We start from the raw sequence: 23790 nt of genomic DNA on the forward strand, positions 1-23790 counted from the left end.
AGGAAAAGGAGCTTGGCTCCCTACGTGTCCTTGGGTTGTCTGAGAACCTCAGGTTGGGAGAACTGCCCCTCCTGTGCTTTGGATAAGTGTCCCCGAGGCCCAGGCGTGGTCCCTAGTGTGGTGCTCCTGGGAGGCGGGGGACCTCTAAGAGGAGGGGCCTCGTGAGTGGTCCTCCAGTCCTGGCAGTGTGGCTCCACCCTGTGGACCCACCATGATGCGCTGCCCCACTGCTGGCCCCAAAGCAAGGGCCCCAGCCAGCCATGGACTGAACTTCTGAAGATGTGGGCACGCCCTTCCTTTCTTTGCAGGTGGCTCATGTCATGTATTTGTAACAGCAATGGCACGCGGACTAGCCCAGCCCCTTGGTGGGGTCTCACTGAGATCACTTCAGGGTGCTTTCAGCTACTCACCCTAGTTCTACTGGCATTATTTGGAGGAGTTATATTTAAAATTTTGTGTTGGGGAAATTCGACTACATAAATATCAATGCTACAAATGTGAGAAGAGTGGGTGAGGATATAAGAAAAGAAACCAGTTGCTCTCTTCCTCCTGCCACCTTGTGTTGGGAGAAAGCTGTGTGTACCCCAATATAAAAAGGTCTGTGCTAGTAGACTTTAAGTCTGCTGCTTATGCTTGCTCAATTCAAGAGCTGGAGTGTACCATTTTCTCAAGACCCTCCATGGTGTCCATTTGCCAGTTCTCACACCGAGTGCTCACCAAGTCCCCTCTGCACACCGCCAGGTCAGCTCTCCAAGCCTAGGATTGACTGTGTGCTTTCTTGGCATCGGGTTAGGTTCTCCTCAGGGTGTTTGGTTCCGAAGCCTTTGCATGACCCAGCTGGCCTCCCTCACGGGCCTGTGGCCTCGGGCTCTCTCCAGGTCTGGCTGGCCTTGGTGCACTTGCTGGGTGGTGTCCTGCTGAGAGAACGGGAACCAACCCAGGGAGGGACCTGGGAGGACTGTCACAGGGCATAGAAGTGGGGCTGGGAGCAGGGTGGAGTATCCCCTGAGGGTTGGAAGGTGCTTGCAGGAAGGCCAAGAGCATGGGAGGACCTTCTTCTTATCATGGGAAGACGCTCATGAGCCCACAACCCAACAGTACATTTGGGGACGTGCTTGCTCCAGGCTAGACCCCGGGACCTCCCAGCAGTTAGACAGGTTATGCTGTGTCTTGTGCCCTGTCCCCTGCTCTGCACAGTGGGGCCATAAGCATGGTGGTTGTGGGCACTGCATGGGACAAGGCACATGAAACACACAGAACAGGCCTTGAAGTGCTGAGCAGTTGAGGTGGGTCAGCTGGGCTCCACAGGCGTCTTACAGAAGAGCAACGTAGAAGTGCTTTCTTATTTTATTTTCTCCAGGCCTGAGTGACAAGGGTCATGAGCGTGATAAAGTGTGAGGGGCATCACCGCCATGTGGGGCAGGCCTTCCTTCCATAGCCGAGGTTCTGTGTGAATGAAGGCAGAGGGTGGTGGGCTTGGCCTGGGCCCTGGAGCTGCCCACCATCCCTGTCTCAGATGCTCTCCTTCACGTCCGGTCCTTCCACAAGGTCCTCCTGTCACTTTTAACCCTTTGCTCTTCTAGTTCCTCCTCTCCCCACGGGTTCCCTGACTCCCTCTTCCCCTTTCTCATCCGTATTCCTCTCTGGTTCTTTTCCATTCATTATACAAATGTGCACACTTCCATTCTAAGCGGTGGCCCCCTCAGTGATTCCATCTGGCCCTAAGGTTTCCCTCCCTTAGATCCGGTTGGCAGTGGTGGCCCTATGCCTCAGAAACCACTGACCATGTCTTCATAGCCAAGAAAGGGGGATTTCTTACAGGGAAGGACCCTGGCTGTCTTCTGCTGACCGGGGGGAGGGACAAACCCCTTCAAAGCTGAGCGTCTGTATCTGTGGGATGGAATGATTCCTGCCACGTAAGGCTGCCGTGAGGATCTATGGGAAGCCCACGTGGGGGTGGTGGAACCTCATGTCGTCATTGTGATGTGAGTCAGTCAGTTTAGGGGACCTGGATCGCTGTCCTCAACCTCAGGGCCACTCTACACATGTACTAGGAGTTTCCAGGTTTCCTAGTGGGTGCTCCTCCGAGGCTCTGGGTGCTTCCCACCCATTCTGTTCCTAAGAAGTGTGCCAGCTGGCCGTGACCTGGCCAGCGGCTGCCCCACGCTTCTTTCTCAGAGCAAGGTGGATAGTTGCCGCTTGGAAGGACACTTGCTCTGAGCTCGGTGTAGCTGGCCTGTCCTTTAGGTCAGGAACTTTTGGCGAGGTTGTCACTGCCCCATTCTTGCTGATACTCCCTTTAGGTAGACACACAGTTCTGTCACCTGGAAAGCCTGCAGGGTGGTCTAATCTGGAAGGGAGATGCACCCTCTCCCTGCACCCTGCCCAGAAGGAATCTAGTCTAACAAGGAGCACTGGGCTTCCCCTGAGTGGCTGGGAACGCATCTTGGAGGTGCTCCACTTAGTGAGTTTTACTAGACGACCCCTTTTTAACTGGACCATCTACCAATGCATTCTTTTAAATTGGACCCTCTATGGGTGCATTTCCTACACAGATGGATAGTGTCCCTTTCATGGAACATAACTGTGTTAGTAAGATGCTCCTGATCTTGTGTCCCCACATGTGTGTGCCTAATCTCAGCTGGTCTGCCTGAGACCCACTAAGCGCCAGCCCTGTCCCCCCACACGGCCCCACTTCCACTCTGACAAGGTGAAAGAAACTGTCACAAACCAGGAAAAACCAAACTGCAGGCACCGTGGGCATTGGTGGGAAAGGAACTGCTTGCAGAAAGAAGACGGTGGTTCGTAGAAGAGCTACCGCAGATGGTAAAAAACTTCAATTCTGCTTAAAGAAGTTAGGAGTAAACAACATCTCTGGTGTTGAAGACGGGAATATGTTTACAGACCAAGGAACAGCGGTCCACCTTAACAACCCTCAAGCCCAGGCGTCTGTGGCAGCAAACACTTTCACCAGTACAGGCCACGCTGAGACAGAGCCACCGACCCAAGTGCTGCCCGATACCTGGAAGTAGCCCTGCAGGCAGTCTGACCAGTTTAAGGAGACTGGCTGAACCCTGCCCACACAATCTGTGGATGGAAAGGCACCACTTGCTACTGGAAAGGACTATAATGAAGTTTTAGATCTTGTGGGAAATTTTGATGAGGCTTCTAAGGAGTGGGGCAAACTGAACTGACCGACTTCTGAAAACAGTAAACTCATATTGGTCATGAGTCACATATATACATACAGTAACAATGTCTGTTTCATTCTACTATCTTTCCTATCCCACATCCCCTCCCCTCCCCTCCCTTCACTTCCCTCTACCTAATCTAAGGTAATGCTATTCTTCTCTGGTGCCCTGCTCCCCTTATTGTGAATTAGCATCCGCATATTAGAGGAAACATTCTGCCTTTGGTTTTTTGGGATGGCTTATTTAGCTCAGCATGATATTCTCCAACTCCATCTATTTACTGGCAAATGCCATAATTTCACTCATCTTTAAAGCTGAGTAATATTCCATTGGAAAAAAAAAAAAAATATATATATATATATATATATATATATATACCACTTTTTTATCCATTTATCTATTGAACTAGGTTAGTTCCATAGTTTAGCTATTGTGAATTGAGCTGCTATAAACATTGACATGGTTGCATTACTATAGTATGCTGATTTTAAGTCCTTTGGATATAAACCAAGAGATGGGATAGTTGGGTCAAATGGTGGTTCCAGTCCCAGTTTTCTGAGAACTCTCCACACTGCTTTCCATAGTAGTTGCACTAATTTGCAGTCCCACCAGCAATGTATGAGTGTGCCTTTTCCCCCACATCCTCACCAACATTTATTTTTGCCTGTAGTTTTGATTGCCATTCTGACAAGAGTGAGATGAAATCTTAGAGTAGTTTTGATTTGCGTTTCTTTAATTGATAGAGATGTTGAACACTTTTTCATATATTTGTTGATCGATTGTATTTCTTCTTTGGTGAAGTGTCTGTCTGTTCAGTTCCTTAGCCCATTTATTGATAGGGTTATATGTTTTTTTGGTGTTAAGTTTTTTGAGTTCTTTATATATACTGGAGATTAATGCTTTATCAGAGGTGCATGTGGTAAAGATTTCCTCCCACTCTGTAAGCTCTCTCCTCACATTATTGACTGTTTCCTTTGCTGAGAGGAAACTTTTTAATTTGAATCTATACCATTTATTGATTCTTGATTTTACTTCTTGTGCTTTAGAGGTCTTGTTAAGGAATTCAGATTCTAGGCCAATGTGGTAAATATTTGGGCCTATTTTTTCTTCTATTAGGCACAGGGTCTCTGTTCTAGTGTCTAAGTCTTTGATGTACTTTGAGTTGAGTTTTGTGCAGGGTGAGAGATAGAGGTTTAATTTCATTTTGCTACATATGGATTTCCAGTTTTGCCAGCAACATTTGTTGAAGAGGCTATCTTTTCTCCAGTGAATGTTTTTTGGCACCCTTGTCTAGTATGAGATAACCGTATTTATGTGGGTTTGTCTATGTGTCCTCTATTCTGTACCATTGGTCTACAAATCTGTTTTGGTGCCAATACCATGCTGTTTTTTCACTATTGCTCTGTAGTATAGTTTGAGGTCTGGTATTGTGATGCTTCCTGCTTCACTTTTCTTCCTAAGGTTGCTTTAACTATTCTGTGTCTCTTATTTTTCCAAATAAATTTAATGATTGCTTTTTCTATTTCTATGAAGAATGTCATTGGGATTTTAATAGGAATTGCATTTAATCTGAATAACGTTTTTGGTACTATGGCCCTTTTGACAATATTAATTTTGCCTACCCAGGAGCATGGGAGATCTTTCCATCTTCTGAGGTTTTCTTCAATTTCTTTCTTTAGTGTTCTGTAGTTTTCATTGTAGAGGTCTTTCACCTCTTTTGTTAGATTGATTCCCAGGTATTTTATTTTTTGAGGCTATCGTGAATGGAGTAGTTTTTCTAATTTCTCTTTCAGTGAATTCATCACGAATATATAGGACTGTGTTTGATTTATGGGTGTTGATTTTATATCCTGCTACTTTGCTGAATTCATTTGTTATTTCTAGAAGTTTTCTGGTGGAATATTTTGGATCTTCTAGATACAGAATCATGTCATCAGCAAATAGTGATAGTTTGAGTTCTTCTTTACCTATTTGTATCCCTTTAATTTCTTTCTTTTGTCTAATTGCTCTGGCTAGAGTTTCAAAGATGGTATTGAACAGAAGTGGTGAAAGAGGACCCTTGTCTTGTTCCAGTTTTTAGAGGGAATGCTTTCAATTTTTCTCCATTTAGGATGATGTTGGCCTTGGGTTTGGCACATATAGCTTTTATAATGTTGAGGTATGTTCCTACTATCCCTAGTTTTTCTAGAGTTTTGAACATGAAGGTGAGCTGTGTTTTGTTAGATGCTTTTTCTGCATCTATGAGATGGTCGTATGATTCTTGTTTTTAAGTCTATTAATATGATGAATTACATTTATTGATTTCTGTATGTTGAATCAACCCTGCATCCCTGGGATGAACCCCACCTGATCATGGTGCACTATCTTTTTAATGTTTTCATATGTGATTTGCCAGAATTTTACTGAGAATTTTTGCATCTATGTTCATCAGGGATATTGGTCTGAAGTTTTCTTTCCTTGATGTGTCTTTGTCTGGTTTTGGTATCAGGGTGATATTAGCCTCATAGAATGAGTTTGGAAGGGTTCCCTCCTTTTCTATTTCATGGAATACTTTGAGGAGTATTGGTATTAATTCTTCTTTGAAAGTCTTGTAGAACTCAGCAGAGAATCCATCTGGTCCTGGGCTTTTCTTGGTTGGTAGGCTTTTGATGGTGTTTTCTATTTTATTACTTGAAATTGATGTGTTTAAATCATGTATGACCTCCTCATTCTGTTTGTGTAGGTCACATGTCTCTGGAAATTTGTCGATGTATTCGATATTTTCTATTTTATTGGAACATAAATTTTCAAATAGTTTATAGGTATCCTCTGTATTTCAGATGTGTCTGTTGTGATATTTCCTTCTTCATCTTGTAATTTAGTAATTTGAGTTTTCTTTCTTTTTCTCTTTGTTAGCATGGCCAGGGGTTTATCTATTTTATTTATTTTTTCAAAGAACCAACTTTTTTTAAAATTGTTGATTTAATTTTTTATTTTAATTTTTTTATTTTAATTGTTGATTTTAACTTTTTGGTTGCTGATAGATCTTTATTTTTTTATTTATACATGGTGCTGAGAATTGAACCCAGGGCCTCACACTTGCTAGGCAAGTGCACTACCACTGAACCCCAGCCCCAGCTCCTAGAACCAATTTTTTGTTCTGTCAAATATTTTTTTCTTTTGTTTAGATTTCATTGATTTCAGCTCTGATTTTCATTATTCCCTGTCTTCTATTGCTTTTGATGTTGATTTGTTCTTCTTTTTCTAGGGCTTTTTTAGAAATTGTTTTGTTTGTGGATCTGATAAAATTTAGTTCTCTAATATTTTTAAGCCCAAGCGCCTTGGACACTGCAGCTCTTTTTAGTTTTTGCTTATACACAATTTATTTTTTGCAGCTAATTAATTAATAAATAGTTCTTTGCCTAGTTAAAAAACAAACTCTCCTTCCTCTCCTCCTCAAAGAAGTACTGCAGTTCTTGTCTTAGAATGCTGCGCTCTGGAGAGACCAGCAGTGCCTCATTCTTGCTCCTGTTTAAGGACAGGGTGGCCCTGTTGACCTGCTCCCTGCCCACCGGAAGGAGATGTTTGCTGTTGACATTCGAGTGCACCCAGGTGGAAGCAAGGTGGAGTCCTCTGGAGTCCCAGTGAGCCAGGGTCACTTTCTGTCCCTGCCATTGGTTTTGGGTGAGCACCCAGGCATGTTGGTGGTCTCTGTCTCGTTTGATATTTGCTGAAATTTGGCATGAATTCTAGTTAGAAATAAAACATTACTGCATTACCCCCAGTAACAGCTGAGGTCCCTGCAGTAGACGTCAGTCGCCTTTCCTGTTCGTTTCTGGACACTAGACGGAGGCGCGTCTGATTCCATCTGCCTCTCTCTGCCAGCTCTGGTCAGGTAGCCACTGAGCGGGGTGCTTGTGTTTTGCTGCAAGACTCAAAGGGCCTTGCACAGTCGTGGAGGGCGAGGCTGGCTTTGATCTCCACAGGAAGAGCTTGGTGTGCCTCTTTCTGTGGAAGGGAGAATATGCCATTAGGCTAAAATCCCGGCTTTTCTCACATCTTGTCTTATGTCTGCTTTATCAGAATATTGTCATCCTGAGCCCTCAACAGCCTCATTATGGGGAATGACGGAAACAGATGCCGCCGTCAGGGTGCCAGAGTCAAGTTGGGGATCTCAAACCTGCACCAGCAGAGATGACTTCAGGGGACACACGGGAGAGGGCGTGTGTGGCTCTGGAGTGTAGGGTCACTTTGGTTGGACTCGAAGTTGCAGCCGTGGTGGCTTCTGGGGAAGGTGTACCAGATGGTGAGAAGTGGGGTCTGATGGCCAGGGACAGGATGACAGAGCAGCTAGTGAGTGAGGTGTCCTGAGATAGGAGCAGGGCTTCCTGACGTCGCAGGTGGGGCTTCTGGGGCTGAGGAGCCTGAGGAAGAGTCGAAATGGGCGCAGAGAGGAGCCTGCGTGTGCCACAGCCCCTGCCTGTGCATCTGCCACGCTGGGGAGACTGCTGCGGGCATGGCCCTGGGCTCTGCTCCGTGAGCCTGAGGTCCTCACTCTGCCCGGCTGGGAGTGTCCTGTCGTCTTCTCTTCTACAACTGGAGATAGTTTTGCTGCTATGCCAGGGCACACCCAGAGCCTTCTGCGTGCTCGGCTGACCCTGGGTGACATCCCATCTCAGATCCCCTGGCCATATCATGGGGGGCGGAGCAGGTTCCTTTGACTTCCCAGAGGCAAGGGTCTCTGCACTGTGGAAAGAGCTGTGTGCCTGGGAAGTCTTGGCAAGAGCAGACCTTCCTCCACCAACTTGTGCAGAGGAATTGGTGCCACGGGACCTCGCAAGGAAGCCCGGAGGTGACAGGAAGCCAGCTGTCGTTGGAACGGTTTCTCTTTCAGCTTCAGTGGAATTTCCAATTAGTGGAGAAGGTTCTATTGGGGGAAAGAGGGCTGGAGCGGCTCCCACCCCGCTGGAGGTCGCAGTCACTCCTTTCTCTCTAGGTGGCCTCATAAAGCTAAGTCTCTGAGCCAGATGAACTGGAGCTGGTGACGAGCTCCAAGGGAGCCGGGAGTTGAGCTTCAGAACTTTTTCAGAAACTTTTCTCTTTTGCCTCTGAGGCCATTTTGGGTCATAATAATTAAATAAGATCATTTAATTCAACATATGAAAATCTGAGCTGATTGCCTGTCCTCCCAAACCAGCCCTTTCCATTTCCCTCAGTATTTACCCCCCGAAAGGACTGTGTTCAAATCACCAGCCACTTTTGAGCACCAAGCCATAACTACCCTCTATCCACCGCAGCCTCCACCTCCCCGAAAAGCTTGTTTGCGAACCCTGAGGCCAGGTTCCTAGCAGCCCAGCCAGGGCTCACCGCCTTCATTGTCCTCCGTCACTGTCTCAGGAAGCATGAACAGCGATTCCCTAACGCCATCCAGGACCTGTTAGAGTGCCCGTCTCCCCAGTTGTCTCAGGAATGTGTCTTGATTTGTTCTGTTGGCAGCATCTGATGGATGGATCAGCTCTCTTTCCAGGCCTGCCTCTCCCCGTTTGTCCCCAACTCTTCTCCTCTTCTCCTCCGACCCCGGTGATCTTTGTGGGGAGGGTCTGGATTCATTCTGGAGACTTTCCATACTCTGGACTTGGCAGGCTGCTCGCCCACAGAGTCCCCAAGCCTGCTCCTCTGGGAGAACCCGAGGGCTGCAGAGGTTCAGGTGTGCACTTGGGGAGCCTGAGAGACCCCTTCTGCGGTGCGGTTGTCTTCTGCCAGTGGGCTCCTGGGGTCTGGTTGTCTTTCTGTGATGGGGTTATTCATTATGGGCTGTGGAAATCATAACCTGACTCTCTCCTTTGTTTCCCATTAAATAGTGGGGACACTTCTGTAAAGAGAAGCTCCCCATCCACTCTTGGACCATCCGGAAGCCAATATTCTATGGGATGAGATCATTTAGGAATGAGAAGTTCCTGGAATCCCAGGAGCTCAGGAGGCTGAGGCAGAGAGTTGAAAGTTCAAAGCCACCTCAGCAACTTAGCGAGGCACTAAGCAACTCAGTGAGACCCTGTCTCAAAAAAATTAAAAGGGCTGGGATGTAGCTCAGTGGATAAGTGCACCTGGGTCCAATCTCCAGTACAAAAAAATGTATGAGAAGTTCCCCTGTGGCCCTGTGGCTCTTCAGAGGTGACCCATGAGATTTTATTTGTGTCACTTTGAAGAGCTGAGGTGACTTTGATGTGTGCTGAGAAGTCCCTCTGCTCCATGTGGAAACCCACCATAGGTTCCTTTCTAGGACTTGGGCAGAGGCTGAACTCTAGGGGAGCCCCATCTGTGCCCTCAGGAGCCCTGAGCCCTCCCTCCCCTCCCAACCCTCCCCCACTTTGCAGCCTCCCTTGTACTTCAGCTTGGCCCTGGCCCTCGTCCCACCTGCCAACCGGTAGCTTCCTAAGGAACTGCTGCCCTCTGCAGAACCCACTTCTTGACCCTTTTGAGACTGTGCTCCCTTGGGAGGCAGGATCCTCACCTTATGGTCCCTCGCACCCCTCCACGCCCCCTTGGCCATACCTCCCACTCCCAGGCCTTGACCTCGGTGTCTCCAGACACCACACGGTGTCACAGCCACTAACACATTCCATCTCCAGCCCAGACCGACGTATTCAACTTCTCAGAAGCCCCTAATGAGCCCCTCAAACTCCCAGCATCTGACATTTAACTGTTTTGCTATTTTCTGTCTCGCTGTTCTGACCATCTGCAGCGAGGTGGTCTCCCCTCCGGACCCTACCTCATAACTAGAAATTCACTTCTGCTACCAGGAGCTCTGTAGCTGCTTGTGCCCCTGGAAAGACGGTGCCTGTCCTGCGTGGTATCCCGTGGGGAGAGGCATAACTCCCATGGGCATTGATGCTGTCCTTGTGTGAGCGCTGACCACACATGGTGGACACTTGGGAAGTGTCCTTCCTTTGCTGCTCCAGCCTCCTTGCCTGGCCTTCTCAGTGTCCTGTAAGATGCTGCCGAGCCCCAGTGTCCTGCTGCCACATGTGGCTAATGCACTGTGAGGGGTGCGGTCCTGCCAGTATCTGCGGGGCGATGACTACTGCTTTAGAACACTCAGATCTGAACAGAAGATGGAAAGCCTTTGGTCTGCGTGGCCTCCTACCTGCTCGCTAGTGGAAGTGGCACTGCAAGTATCTACATGATCCCGGCCAAAGAAAGAGATGACATAAGGTCTGCCCCCCAAAGTGCCCTTAGAATGGGCACTTGGTAACCACGACACCCAAAGTGACCAAAGTGTAATCCTGCTGTGGTCAAACTGTATTCTGGGACCAGTAATAGGGTAGACTTTGTGCTTTGTAATGGGTTGAGGGTCCCTGGCCCAGCAACCCTTGAGGGACCAGCCTTGGCTTCTAGATACGCACATGCTGACAAGTGAAGGATGGTTCATGTCCAGCCAGGGGATGTGTGACACGCTTCCCACTGAGCCCTGGAGAAGTGTGAGTGTGTGTGTGTGGATCTGCATGGTGTGCACCTGAGTGTATCTGCAAGTGTGCACCTGAGTGTGTGGGTCTGGGTATGCTGTGTACTTGAGTCTGTGTGGGTCTATGTGTGTGCCTGCACAAGTGTGTAGGTGTTGGAGAGTGTGGTGCACATGAGTGTGTGCAGGAATGTGCAGGAGTGTTTGTGCAGCCTCAGGTGCCGGTCGGTCCTGGCTGAATGGGTCCCCATTTCACAGGGTGCACCCTTGCACGGTAGGTTTCATAGAGCTCTGGGAATGCATTTCCTGTACATGTGCTGTGACAGCGTTATGAATGCTGACTTTCCTGTGGACACATTGTGACGGTATCACATGATGACATTTCCTGTGGACACTGTGGCAGTGTCAGGAATGGTGACATTTCCTGTGGACACACTGTAACAGATAGTTTTTTGAACAATGACATCTCCTGTAGATGCTGTAACAGCATCACAAATGGTGACATTCCCTGTGGACCTGTTGTGACAGACAGTATTATGAATGGCGACACTTCCTGTGGATGCTGTGACAGTGTCATGAACAGTGACATTTCCTATGGATGCCGTGACAGATAGCATCAGGAATAGGATGTTCTGGTGGATGCTGTGACAGTGTCATGAATGGTGATGTTTCCTGTGTACACTGTGACAGTGTTGTGAACAGTGATGTTTCTTGTGGATGATGTGACAGACAGTGGCATAAACAATGATGATTCCTGTGGATGCTGTGACAGTGTCGTGAACAGTGATGTTTTCTGTGGAAGCAGTGACAGACAGTGTCTTGAACAGTGATGTTTCCTGCGGATGCTGTGACAGTGTTGTGAAGGGTGATGTTTCCTGTGGACACAGTGACAGTGTTGTGAAGGGTGATGTTTCCTGTGGACACAGTGACAGTGTTGTGAAGGGTGATGTTTCCTGTGGACACAGTGACAGACAGTGTTGTGAAGGGTGATGTTTCCTATGGACACAGTGACAGTGTTGTGAAGGGTGATGTTTCCTGTGGACACAGTGACAGACAATGTTGTGAAGGGTGATGTTTCCTGTGGACACAGTGACAGTGTTGTGAAGGGTGATGTTTCCTGTGGACACAGTGACAGTGTTGTGAAGGGTGATGTTTCCTGTGGACACAGTGACAGTGTTGTGAAGGGTGATGTTTCCTGTGGACACTGTGACAGTGGCAGGAATGATGACAAGGTGGGGCTGTGGTTCAAACCACACCCTGGAGTGTCGTGCCCTGGGCTCTGGTGCTAGTCCTCAGTCACTGTGGCTGTAGGCAAGTTGCTCAGCTCTTTGGACCTTGCCTTGAGGGGTATAGTTATGGTGTCTCCTCAAACAGTGGTTCTGAGGGCTTAATGAGGTCTGCAGGTCAAGCAGCTAGACCAGTGCCTGGCACCCAGCAACTCCTCAGTACATCTGGGGGGGCCTGGCGCGGGCTTACCACTCAGCAGGTCTTGTCTATCTGACATCCGCAGCCCCCAGTGAGGTGAGGTGAGGTGAGGTGAGGTGGGAGCTGCCTTTGCCTTCACATGCTTCACCTCCCGCATCTCTCACACCAGCCTAGCAGGTTTCATAGGCGTGTGGTGCTCAGAGAGGGCAGGCCATTCACTCAGTCACACAGCGGAACATGCTGCTCCGAGGTCTTAAACTCAGATGTGGTTTTGATTTTCCTTTTGGATTTTCCCCCTCTCACGGTGTGTTTCTAGTAAGAAGGGGATCAACTTACCAGTTCTTGGAAGGTCGTAGGATTGGGGAGTGGAGATCAAGCAGTCTCCTATTCTGAAGGGCCGTAGAACTGGGTGCTCCAAGAACAATGATGTACGTGATAATTTTTAATCCATGTGTAGACTATGAGAATCTTGGTTTCATGCTGGATTTTGAAATGGATTGGGAAAAATTAACCCAGGAGCCCCAGGTGTTTGGGGTCACTGATTTCAGTGGGTTCCTTGGGGCTTCCCTCCTTGGTGACCCTCCTTGGACCCTAGTTATGTGCCTGGAGAGCCAGCGCCCTCCTTCACGGTGGGCGACTCAGCTGTCCCTGGTGGGCCAGCTCTGTCTGCCCGTCACCTGTGGGCACCCAGAGCCCACCTTGACCAGGCAGGAGCTTTCAGCCCCAGGCCCCTGGCCTGTGTGAGTTGTGGCCTGCCGGACTCTTGCAGCTGCACCAGTGGAGGGTGGGCAGAGCCTCAGGATCCCCCCAGGGGGAGGGCAAGATCTTCCAGCTCGTTATCCATTTCTCCTGGTGTGGTGGGGCCGGGGATGCTCCAAGCTCCCGTAGGCCTAATGCTTAATTCTGGCTTACCTTGATCAAGGCCAACAGCAGAGGCCACTTACAGTGCGTCCAGCTGTTCTGCAGAGCAGTGTGTATTCACAGAGCTGCTCCCCTGCCCCCTTTTCAACTTGAAAAAAGAAAAAAAAAAACACGGCAAAACAATTTATTGACACATGTGAAAATGATCCAAGATGGTATTTAAAACACGGTGAGGAGGAGGATGGGCATCCCTGGCCAGCTTCGGGACCCTACGGGATCAGGTTGCAGCAGGTTGTCACTGGCAACAAGCTCCCACCTGGGGGAGTTTGTGGGGCGGGGGAGCCAGGAGGAGGGAGGTCTTTGGTCTGTGCCTTTGTTTCTCCAAGATGGTTTCTGATCAATTAAAATCTTGCAGGGTCTTGAGCAGTAATTCTGCCTTTTCAAATAAACAAAGGCAGAGAACAAATGGGAGGGAAAGTTTTAATAAACCGTAGGCCTCATTTCCTCCTGCTGTGACACTAAATTTACTCAGATAAAAACAACCTCTTTAGATTTACATTTTGATTCCGTGACTGCTTTCATGTGTGTGGGGCTGTCCCACTTCGGGTGAAATTTATCCACTTCTTTAAATATTTAGTAGTCTAGCGTGGATGTTAATGAAAGTCTGGTGGTGCTATTTTGAGAATTGCAACAATGATAGTAATTTTCAGTATCAGATTCCTGCTTCGCAAAGGGAAAGAGGGATGGGAGGAGGAGGAGGGAAAAATGGTTTCAGTTCTAATAGAGTTTGCCATCCGCTGGGCCGTGCCAGACAGATGGGTCATGAATACTGTCTAGACGCTCTCTGCCTGAGCGAAGCCCTGGTCTCTAAGGACACGCAATGAGACGCCGGCTTAAGTAACTGGGGAAAGTCAGGGCAAGCTCTCCTGTAATCAATGCCGCTCCTGCTTCCTGGGGGAGCGGGGGCTGGCGGGGCTGGTGTGCGTGCAGGGAGGGGTGTTAAGAGAAAGGGCCTCCGTTGCTGATCAATTTTAGTGCAAACTTGACAATTATTAGGCATTAGGGAGAACGGGAAGGGACAGTCGCTGTATGATAACGCTATTGATTTAAACTGTGCTCCTGCGCGGAATGCAGAATGATCTGACTCAGCCCCCGTCCTCAAAGGCCAGGGGAGAGCTGTGGTGAAAAGCAGGATGTCACTGGTGTCATGAAACCCAGAATGCAGGCTGTCGGGTGACCTGCGTTAACGGTGTGCATTGAAGAGCCCAGGACGGCCCCCGTGGAAACCGTCGGTCCTGACTGATCATTTCCTAGGGTTTAGCCTCGTAATTTGGAAGGGTTCAGAGTCTCGCTGGGCTGGATTTCTCTTCTTAGAAATCTCTGAGAACTTTTCAAAGCTGGGTCCCGTGGTGGGCGGCTCTACCCTGGTGCTGGAGGACATTAAGTAAAAATCTCCTAGGTGCCCTGCTTGACTGTACGTGGATGATCAGGACGGATGATCAGGCCAGGAATGGGGTCACCTGGTGCCAGAAGCCAGCTTCCATTCACAGTGACTCTCAGTGTGGTTGTGAAGGTGGCTGGGGGAGGGGGCATTGCCACCAGGATGAGGCTGGGCAAGGGCAGCGTGCCACCAAGGGGGTGGATGTGACTCAGCTTGCCTGGTACCTCTTTGCTTGGCTTGGTGGTCCTGGGCCATACATTGGCTGTGAAAATGACCCAAAAAGGGTATTCAGTAAAGCTCGGAAGGGACCACCTTGGGGTAGTCACAGAAACGAAGCTGAAGATCAAGGCCATCTTGTGATGTGTCGGGTTATACAGAGGTGGAGTGACCCTAGGGGTGAGCGTTCTGTGGAACCCACCCAGGCTGGCAGCTCTGAGTCACATCTCAGTGGGGACGCTAGCATAGGGTGTGGGATTATCTAAAAATAGATAATTTTTAATAATATAGTAGATAGATATAGATCTTGAAGTAGATATATGTGAGTGTCCTTCTGGCACACAGCAGGCAGCCAGTGGAGAGGAATCAAGCCTGATGTTTCAGGAGCTCACTGTCATGCCAGCAAACACGCCTGTCCTCCTTCCAGATGGTCCTTCTCAGAAGTGCCGCTGTGGTTGTCCAGGGGGAATGGCTGTCCCTTAGAGAGACTTCTTTCCTTAAACCCTCCCCGTGGTCTCTGTTGGGCTCCACTCAGCTCAGGGCATAAGTCACCCGCCCTTGAGATGACCTGTCCACTGGGAACGGCCATGGCAGTGCAAGGGGTGTGGGGCCACGGCCAGGCTGACCCCGCCTGGGTGCTGGGGGCCACTGTCAGTGAGGACTGAGCACTTCTTTGCTCTGTCACTTGTGATAAGAGGAGCATCACATGCCTCTGCCCATTTCAAAGACCACAGAGATTTACTCTGGTGACTCCTGGGTTGTTCCTGTGCCTACAAATTGGGAGAAAAAGGAACTTGAATTGAACCTCTGGCTCTTCATCCTTCTACCCTGGGCAAGGGCAGCGTGCCACCAAGGGTATGGATGTGACTCAGCTTGCCTGTTCCTACATGGGAAGGCACCCTTTGGAAGGGAGGGTGGCTCCTGATTGGGGTGAAAGTATGGCGGGGGCCTCTGCCGGCAGGTCAGACGCCTGGGTTTGAAGCCGGTGGCAGGTTCAGGTCCAGTAGCAGCTCTGTTGTGGGCGCGTGACTGGGTCTGTCAAGGAAGACTGCTCACCTGCCCGCGGTTGGCCTGCACCTGTGTCTTTGACTTCACGCGTTTTCCCACAGAAGGGCAGCCAAGGGGGACGCACCCCTCAGAGAGACCCTCCCCCCTCCCCTTCCCTGTGGTTAGAAGATGGAAGTGTCCACTGTGGGTGTCCCAGAGAGAGAGGGCACATGGAACCCAAATTGTAAATGCCAGTCTGACCTCAGAGGACCAGGAGAGACTCCACCTGTTGGACCTAATAGTGCATCCTGCCAACCCTGTCGGGAGCAGTGGCCACCTGCCTTGCAGCCTGTTCCACCCCGCCCTAGGACACAGCACCTGAGAAGATCCACACGGGAGTCAGTCTCTCGGTGCCCCTGTGTGGGACAGAGGGACATCTCCGGGAGCCTGGGTACCGAGGGAAGGCATCATCCTGGACGGTGCGGGTGTCTGGAGGACACTCTGCTCTTGGGCAGCCTGGCGGGAGTGTGGGGGTGATGGGAGAACAGAACCCAGAGAGTTGAAATAACTCTTCCAAGGGCAGAAAACGCAGTCTTTGGTGGAGACCCCAACATGTGTGCTTCTTAGTCTGTCCAGCAAAATGCCACAAGCTGGGTGGCTTAAGGACCTCAGATATTTAATGCTCACAGATCTGGGGGCTGGAGTTCCAAGGTCCAGGTGCTGCCAGAGTCAGCGTCTGGTGAGGGCACACTTTCAGCTCACAGTCCACACCCCTTGATGTGTCCTCATGTGGCTGCAGAGTCAACGAAGCTCTGTGGGGGTCCCTTTTATGGGGACATTATCTCATTCATGAGGGCTTTGCTCTGATGACCTGGGGTTAGGATCGTAACATATGAATTTGGAGGGGCACAGAGGCCAATTCTCTTTCCCAGTCCCCACACTATCTTGTCAGGTCAGGTGGTGACAGGGAAAGACAAGAAGTAGAGAGGGGGGGTCACCTGGAGGTCAGGTGACCTCTAGTAAGAGTGGCATGTCCCCCCCAGGACAGAGACAGGGACATAGCTGGAAGGTAATCTGAGGGTGCAGCCCAGCACGTTGGGCAGAGTGGCGCCTGTTCCACAGGGTTTGAAGTTAGTCCTGCGGCCACATCGGAAGATGAATCAGTTAGAGTGTGCCCTGGCTTGGAGGTGTCCCCTGTGTGGGGCCCACTGTGGCTCTTGGGCCACCTGTCACTAGTGTGCTCTCACGGCCCATGTGACATCGGGTGTCATGTTGACGGCTCTGGGTGTGTGATGGGAGGGAGGGAGGGACTAATGGAGGAAGGGAGGGTGGGTCTGCGGTTATTCCAGGGGGGTAATGTCTCAGGGTGGTGGCTGCCACTAGAGGAGGAAGACCCCCTCGAGGGGCTGAATCGGATGAGCTCAGCACAGAGGGGGAGGAGCCTCCTCCTCAGGGCTTGGGCAGAGCACAGAGGTGAGCAGGTGGGGACACTGGGCTGAGATGGCCTCCTGATGGGAAAGGTGGTTGACGTCTTCTGCCAGGAGCCGGCCGGTGCTGTGGCGTGAGGAAGCAATGCCCGTTGGCGAAGTCCAGTCACAGCAATCGACATTGTGTATTCTGCAACCTGCAAGAGCTTCTCACAGGTCTGAGCTCGTGCCTCAGCAGCTCCACGGGTTGAGGGTGAGCTAAGTGCTTTGCTGGAATCATCTCATTTAACTGTCGGGACAGCTGGATGTGGTGGGAACACATAGCATCCCTCCTTACCTTTACGGAAATTGGCAGCAGTCTGGGCTGTGCCTGTGAGTGGAGGCTGCCCACCACCTTCTGGGACAGCCAGAGGCAGAGGAGACCCCAGGGCTCATTAGGGACACCAAGCCCCCGACCCTGCCAGGAATGTCTGTCCTGAAGTGCAGATTTCCAGGGGGAGGGAAGGGGATGGAGATAGGCTGTTTCCCAGGTCTGCTTTCTGGCCAGAGGGGTGCACTGAGGGGCTGGGTGTGGGAGCAGGCAGGCCCTGGATGCTTCCCCGGTGCAGGCGCAACTGCTGCGGCACAGCCAGAGTCAGACTCGAAGAAAGGGGAAGGGTCCAGCTCTCTTGCCTTTTGAGAAGACATGATGGGGGAGCTTTGCTTTGCTTTGCTTCTGTATGTGGGTCCATTTGCACCCGCGTGCACAGTGGAAATCAGGAGGCTGTAAGTCGCCTTAGTGCCCTTCATGAACTTGGGATGTGAGGTTCAGAAGGGGTGGGATCCGCAACAATGCTTTTCTTGGAATTGGAGCACTGAGATTTATTTGCATCCTAGGTCACATTGGATGTATGGGTTCCTTGTTTCACAAGAATGAGTTAAAATAAAGATTCAGCATCTCTGTTCTCTCTGCAGTGACCTTCGTTCATTAACACCTCGGGCCGAGGTTTTCTCAGTCTGCAGGCAAGGAAGGCAGTTTTGATCCCTATGTTCCCTTGTCACTCAAAAAAGCATTCTGAGCCAGTGACTTGACTTCTGTTAATAACTTTAATGAGATAAATATTGAATGCAACACTTAGCCAAGAGAGGTGTTTCTTTGTAAATAATGTGATTATTTCAAGGTTTTTAAAGAGAGGCGTTCATCGGGGCACAAACTACCTACCAGGGTCTACAAAACCCAAAGCCTCCCCTGCGTGGCGGCCCATCCATTCTTTACAGTTTGCCTGAGCTCCATCTGCCTTCCCACTGTCAGCCCTGCTCACTCCCTTTCAACCCTGTCCCCAATATTGCTGTGTAATCTGTTCACAAGGGACAATAATGACGCAATGTGTGAATCCAGAGTCTGGCACCTCGTAGCACCTTGATAGAAATAGAAAGCTGTGATCGCAGCATTAAAATATGCTAACAGGCTGCAGGGCTAATGGGCACCGCATCTACACGGCAGATGTTCATTCTGGGGCTGCTGCAGAGCCCGGGGACTGGACGGAGGCCGTGCTCCTCGCATCCCCAGTGTTGTGGCTGGTTTTGTTCAGTGTGTTCTCCAGAGAAAATCCTACCTCCTTTCTAAAGTTGATGAGCTGCCTTCTGGGTTGTGATGATGTGAGAGCCCCCCTGACAGCCCGGTGTCTGTGCAGAGGAGAAATGTTAGCAACAATGATAAAATGCAGTTCCTTGATTAAAATAAATTGGATTTTATACAGTCTGTGATGAAAGTTTATTTAGAAGGAGTTTCCAAGCAATAGAATGAGGTTTCCAATGTGTTGTATAAATGCGTCAAAGAATTCCACAATACCAAATTTAGAGGAAATGCATTTTAATACATTGCATTAAACTACAAATAGTAAGGACTTTTGAATTTCTGGCCTACAGTTTTGTCCTGCATGTGCTTCCTGGCCATGTGGACAAGCAGCTCCCTCCTCTTGATATTCTCTATTCTTACTATTAGCCAGGCACCCACCCCTTATTTGCTGTTCTCACTTTGCAGAAATCAGGCAGGTGAAACCCATACTCAGGGTGAGCAGCCAGCCAGATGCCACCTGCTGCTCCGTGGCTGGAGGCATGTGTCCACACTGAAGGATGACTGTTCAAAGAGGGTGATAGCAGGACGTTGGCTGGCCCAGACTGGGAGCCCACTTAAGCCACGGATCCAGGCAGCTGGCACAGGTGAGGTGGGCAAGGGCCTGGCTTCGTCCAGAGTGTGCCAAGCAGCAGAGAGATGCTGCTCCTGTGACGGACACTGCTGTGCTGCCTGCTTCGTGTGGCCTTTGGACATCACATGCCCCTGAGCCTGCAGGAGCAGCCTGTGGTTGTGAGACGTACACTGGGTTGGATTCCTGCAGCAGGAATGGGGGTGGGTCCTCGAAGGTGCTCAGTCTGTGTTGAGTGGGTGGGTGTGACCTTTGCAGTGCAGCAACGCCTGTGCCGGGCATGGTTGCCTCCAGCAGAGGCTGGTGTCAGGATACCTGTGTGCACCTGAGCCAGGGCCTGTGCAAGGGAGTGGCTGCAGGTGGGCGGGGCCAGGAGCAGCTCTGCAGAGGGGAAGGATGCTGAGGCGCACCCTGGCACCAGGACCCAGGGTTTCCCGGGCTTGGTGGGCATGCAGGCACTGAGGCAGGAAGCCTGGGGTTTCCAAGCAAATATTAGAGACCTGAAAAAAATGGTACTGTCCCCAAGATAGAAAACTGTCAAATTGAAATGCACACATTTAATTAAATGTTGATTAAATGTAATGGCCATCTTCTGGTCCAGTTCTTTGTCTCACAGGAGATGTGGGAGCTTTCTATGGGATTTGAAAGATGTTTGCAAGATTCAGGAAGGTCCTTAAATGGCCCTGAGCAGCAGTGGCAAGAAGGAGCTGGAGCCTGGGGTGGCACCTGCTCCTGCTGGGCAGGTGGAGACACACAGGGGCATCAGCATATCCCACCACCGTGTCACCTCTCTGAGGTGTGCCCTCTTTACTTGGTCTGGAGGAGGGGGGCTCAGTTGCTTGTGACACGTGCTTGAGGGAGGAGGATAGAGTGGGGACAGCCTCGCCTGACCTGTGGCTGGGGCACAGCATGTGTCAGTCTCTTCCTGCCCTAATCCTCTGTTTCTTTTTTCTTTTTTTCCTCTTTTTGTGGTGCTGGGGATTGAACCCAGGGCCTTGTGCATGCGAGGCAAGCTCTCTACCAACTGAGCCACATCCACAGCCCCAGTGGTCTGTTTCCTGTTCAGAGCCCTGGCTCCCAGTGCATCCTGGTGCTCGAGGCTCCCTCCTCCACTCTCCGCTCCTCCAGTAGCTGTGGGTGAGGAGCCCCCCAGGGAGGAGGTGGCCAGCAGGGCACCTGGATCAGTGCAGTTCTCAGTGGGTTGCTTTCCTTTCTCTTTGCATTGTGTTTTGTATCACTCTGTGTTTCCTTCAAGCTGCACCATGGTGAATTTTAATTATTTGTTTAATTATGTCTCTCCTATTAGAGTATGAGGAAATCCCTCCAGAGGGGAGGGACTATGTTTTTTTCCCCATATTTTTTTTATCGGTGCATTATAGTTGTTGTTACATATTTGAACATGCACACAGTGTAACAAGAGAATTTGGCCAACATCACTCCCCAGCACTTCCCCTTTCAAAGAGGGATGGTGTTTCCTTCATATTGGACCCTCAGTGTCCAGCACAAAGCCTGTTGCATAGTAGGCACTTAATGTGTGATGATTTCGACAACATTTAAGATATGTGTATGTGTGTGTGAGTGTGTGCATGTGTGCACACAGTTATGTTGTACTTAGCGATAGGGACATGTTCTAAGAAATGTGTCACTAGGTCTTTGTCATTGTGTGGACCTCTTGATGTGTGCTTATCTTGACCTGGATGATGTAGCCTTCACATACCTTGGCTGTGTGGTATGTACCTCCTAGGTGCTGTCCATCGTCCACCAAAATGTCGTCACTCGGCATGTGATTGGACATACGAATTGGTCATATACATCTGCATTTATTGTAATTTTACTGTCTCAAAGTATTGCACACAAATGGGAAAACAGGAGCATTTTTGCAGACTGAGCCAATGAACCCCATCAGCATAGGTCTGGGCCCTAGTCCCAAGCCAATGGGCCCTGATAAACTGTAGGGCAGCAGAACTGTTACTTCTTTAAATTCTGGGACTGACCGGGCTGTCTGAAGCTGCTCTGTCCCTCTTTGCCTTCTCCCTCGCCTCCCAAGACCCACGTCCCCTTGTCTGTCCTAGTCCAGCTCTGGTTCCCCACATAAACTTCTGTAATGCTTTCTGCTACAGGATGAGCTCTTGGCCATCCTGGGAGGACCCCCTCCCTGGGCAGGGTGCTTATCCTGTGTTCATTCCACTGGCCCTGCCTGGTGGTGAGGCGGGAGCCTCGCCCTGGGGGTCTTCTGTCCTGCACAGCACCATGAGCACCACGACACTCGGTCATCGTCTCTGTCCATGGAGCAAGTAGGTGGAGCAGGTTGGAAGACGGTGTCCAGCCGTGCTGTTTGTCATCGGTGCACGTTGTAACCATGCCTCTGCTTTCCTTAGTGGGAAGAGCGGCAGAGCCTCTCTTTGCTTTGTTGAGAGTATGTAACCGTGAGTCCTCCACTGGACAGCGACAACAGTGCCCAGATGTGAAGGTCCGGGGGGTGGGAAGTGAGAGGGAGGAGCTGGTCCTGAGGCAGGAACAGGGGAGCAGAGCCATGCAGTCGTGCTGACTCTGCGGGATGCGGCATTCAAATGCCACCTGTGCAAAATAAATTTAGCAGCTAGAAGGAAATCTGCACTTTGCTTTAGAAGTGCCATTTATTAGCGTGATGGAGCAAGGCTGAGCTTCGTGGCTGTGGCTGAGGACGGAGCACGAGTCTTTCCTGTGCGCGCAGCAGTTCTTCCAGCGTCATCCTGGGCTTCTTGCCTGAGGGCGTGAGAACCTGAGAGGAGCCTGCAGGCAGTTGACACCAGGCACTGCTGTTGCTCCTCATGGTGTCCCAGGCCTTTCATGGCCAGAGAGGTCCGTGTCTTAGTCCTTGGATCCTAGAAAAATGTCACCTCACCTCGCCAAAGGGACTTCACAGGTCTGAGTAAGGTTAAGGACCTTGAGGTACAGAAATGACCCTGAAGTGTCCAGGCTGGGCCCCACACATGTATCCTCAGAATAGACCCTTCTTCCTATTCTCACAGGGAGGCCCCAGACTTGAGGTGCGGAGAGGACTCAACCCACCACTGCTGGCTTTGAAGGAAGGGACGGAAGCCATGGAATGTGGGCGGCATCTAGCAGATGGAAAAGTCCTAGAATCCATCCCCACTCTGGGAGCAGCCTGGCCTGCCAGCTCCTAGTGTGCAGCCCAGGGAGGCTCATGTTAGACCTCTGACCTCCAGAACTATGAGTTATTAAGTTGGTGTTTTCAGCCACTAATTTTGTGAGAGTTTGTTACAGCAGCAATAGGAAACTGATCTTGCCTACAAAAAGATCATTTTTAAATAAAGCAGCAACCTTCTGGTTCTGTGTGTTCTCAGGTGGTGTTTACACTTTATGAGGGATAGCTATAGAACATTTATGCTGGCTGCAGACCTCTCAGTTTAGAGGTGAATAAATATCCCCTGAGCTTCTGCCTTAAGTCACACACGAGATGCAGCTTTGACACCTGCTCAGTGCCACTCAGCAAGCCTCCTGGGTCATTTCCCTGCATGATGTCCCAGGGTCCCTGCTGAAGAGGAATACAAAGGGGAGGTGATTTGCAGACAATGTACTGGAAGAATAGTGTATTTGAGAGCACTGATTAACTGGTGTTATTGTCCTAAGTTGATCATTTCAGAGCAATCCACGAGAGGGGATCCCTGCCATGTGACCCATACCATATGTGTCCCTGACTTTATGTTATTTTTTAATTTGCTACTTGATTTGGTGCTGAGTAGAAAAAAGAAAGAAAGGACATATGTGTGTCTTAGGAGTAGATACTGCTGTCGAGAGGGAACAAAAAAAGAGGCTCAGCGACCAGAAAATTTAAGGCAGAGGATTCATGGATTCTGATGTTTTAGAACATGGGCCCCTTTTTCATAAAAGATTTTGGGGGTAATCCTCATTATATGTGTGCTTTATTATTTAAAAATTATATAGTGTACTTTTATAAACTTTATATGTATAGAATCAAAGGATTACCAAAGAATGAGACAAAAATCAAATCATTCCCATGCTTTCTTCCTGTGCCAAACTGGCCACCCTGCTGGGGGGGCCCCCGCTCCTACCAGACAGCCCTTCTCTAAAGACAGGTGGGTGGCCTGCCTCTGGGTGCCCGAGACCCTTGCTCAATGTCTGTTGGCATCAGCATTGGCACTGCTCACAGCAAGTGACGGGCACCCCTGTGTCGTCTGAAGTGGCCTGGGTTGACTGTCAGGAGGACGGGGCAGTAGGACCAAGAAGCAAGACTTTGTGAGTGGAACACTCTGTCACCTGAACACAGAAGGGGGCCTGGTGGACTGTGGAGCTGCAGGGGAGAGGCCCGGACGAGTGTCCAGATGTCAAGCTAAGTGAAGGTGATGTGACAACCCAAACCATGCAGTCAGGGAGGGGTTGGTTTTCTGGTTAAGATGCCAAGTTTGATAGAAGATAAGGTGAATTTAGCTGTGACAATGGGGCAGTCAGTGGATGAAAGAAGGACTCTGGGAGCTACACAATTAGGGTTTGTCTTCTTTATCTGATTGATGCAGAGTCTTTCCATGCTCAAGCCTTGAAGACTCCCCAAGAAAGGAAGGTGTCAGCATAGCAGAGAGATGGCCCAGAAGGCCAG

At 49.9% G+C, this 23790-nt stretch overlaps 1 protein-coding gene, 1 non-coding gene and 1 pseudogene across 9 annotated transcripts in view; 2 read left to right on the forward strand and 1 right to left on the reverse strand.

Moving 5' to 3' along the window:
* Window positions 1–23790, forward strand: part of Ldlrad4 (low density lipoprotein receptor class A domain containing 4) — a 369921-nt gene that overhangs the window by 188378 nt on the left and 157753 nt on the right. The gene's annotated exons all lie outside the window — the stretch shown is intronic.
* On the forward strand, window positions 212–16839 carry LOC124105553 (transcription factor BTF3-like; annotated as a pseudogene).
* On the reverse strand, window positions 20139–20212 carry Trnaa-cgc (transfer RNA alanine (anticodon CGC)). Its single transcript has one exon. It is a non-coding gene; the product is annotated as a tRNA-Ala (tRNA).

Source organism: Marmota monax, unplaced genomic scaffold (assembly GCF_021218885.2).
Source record: "Marmota monax isolate L192 unplaced genomic scaffold, Marmota_monax_Labrador192_F-V1.1 WCK01_AAM20220418_F8-fsc00180, whole genome shotgun sequence".
Classification (NCBI taxonomy): domain Eukaryota; kingdom Metazoa; phylum Chordata; class Mammalia; order Rodentia; family Sciuridae; genus Marmota; species Marmota monax.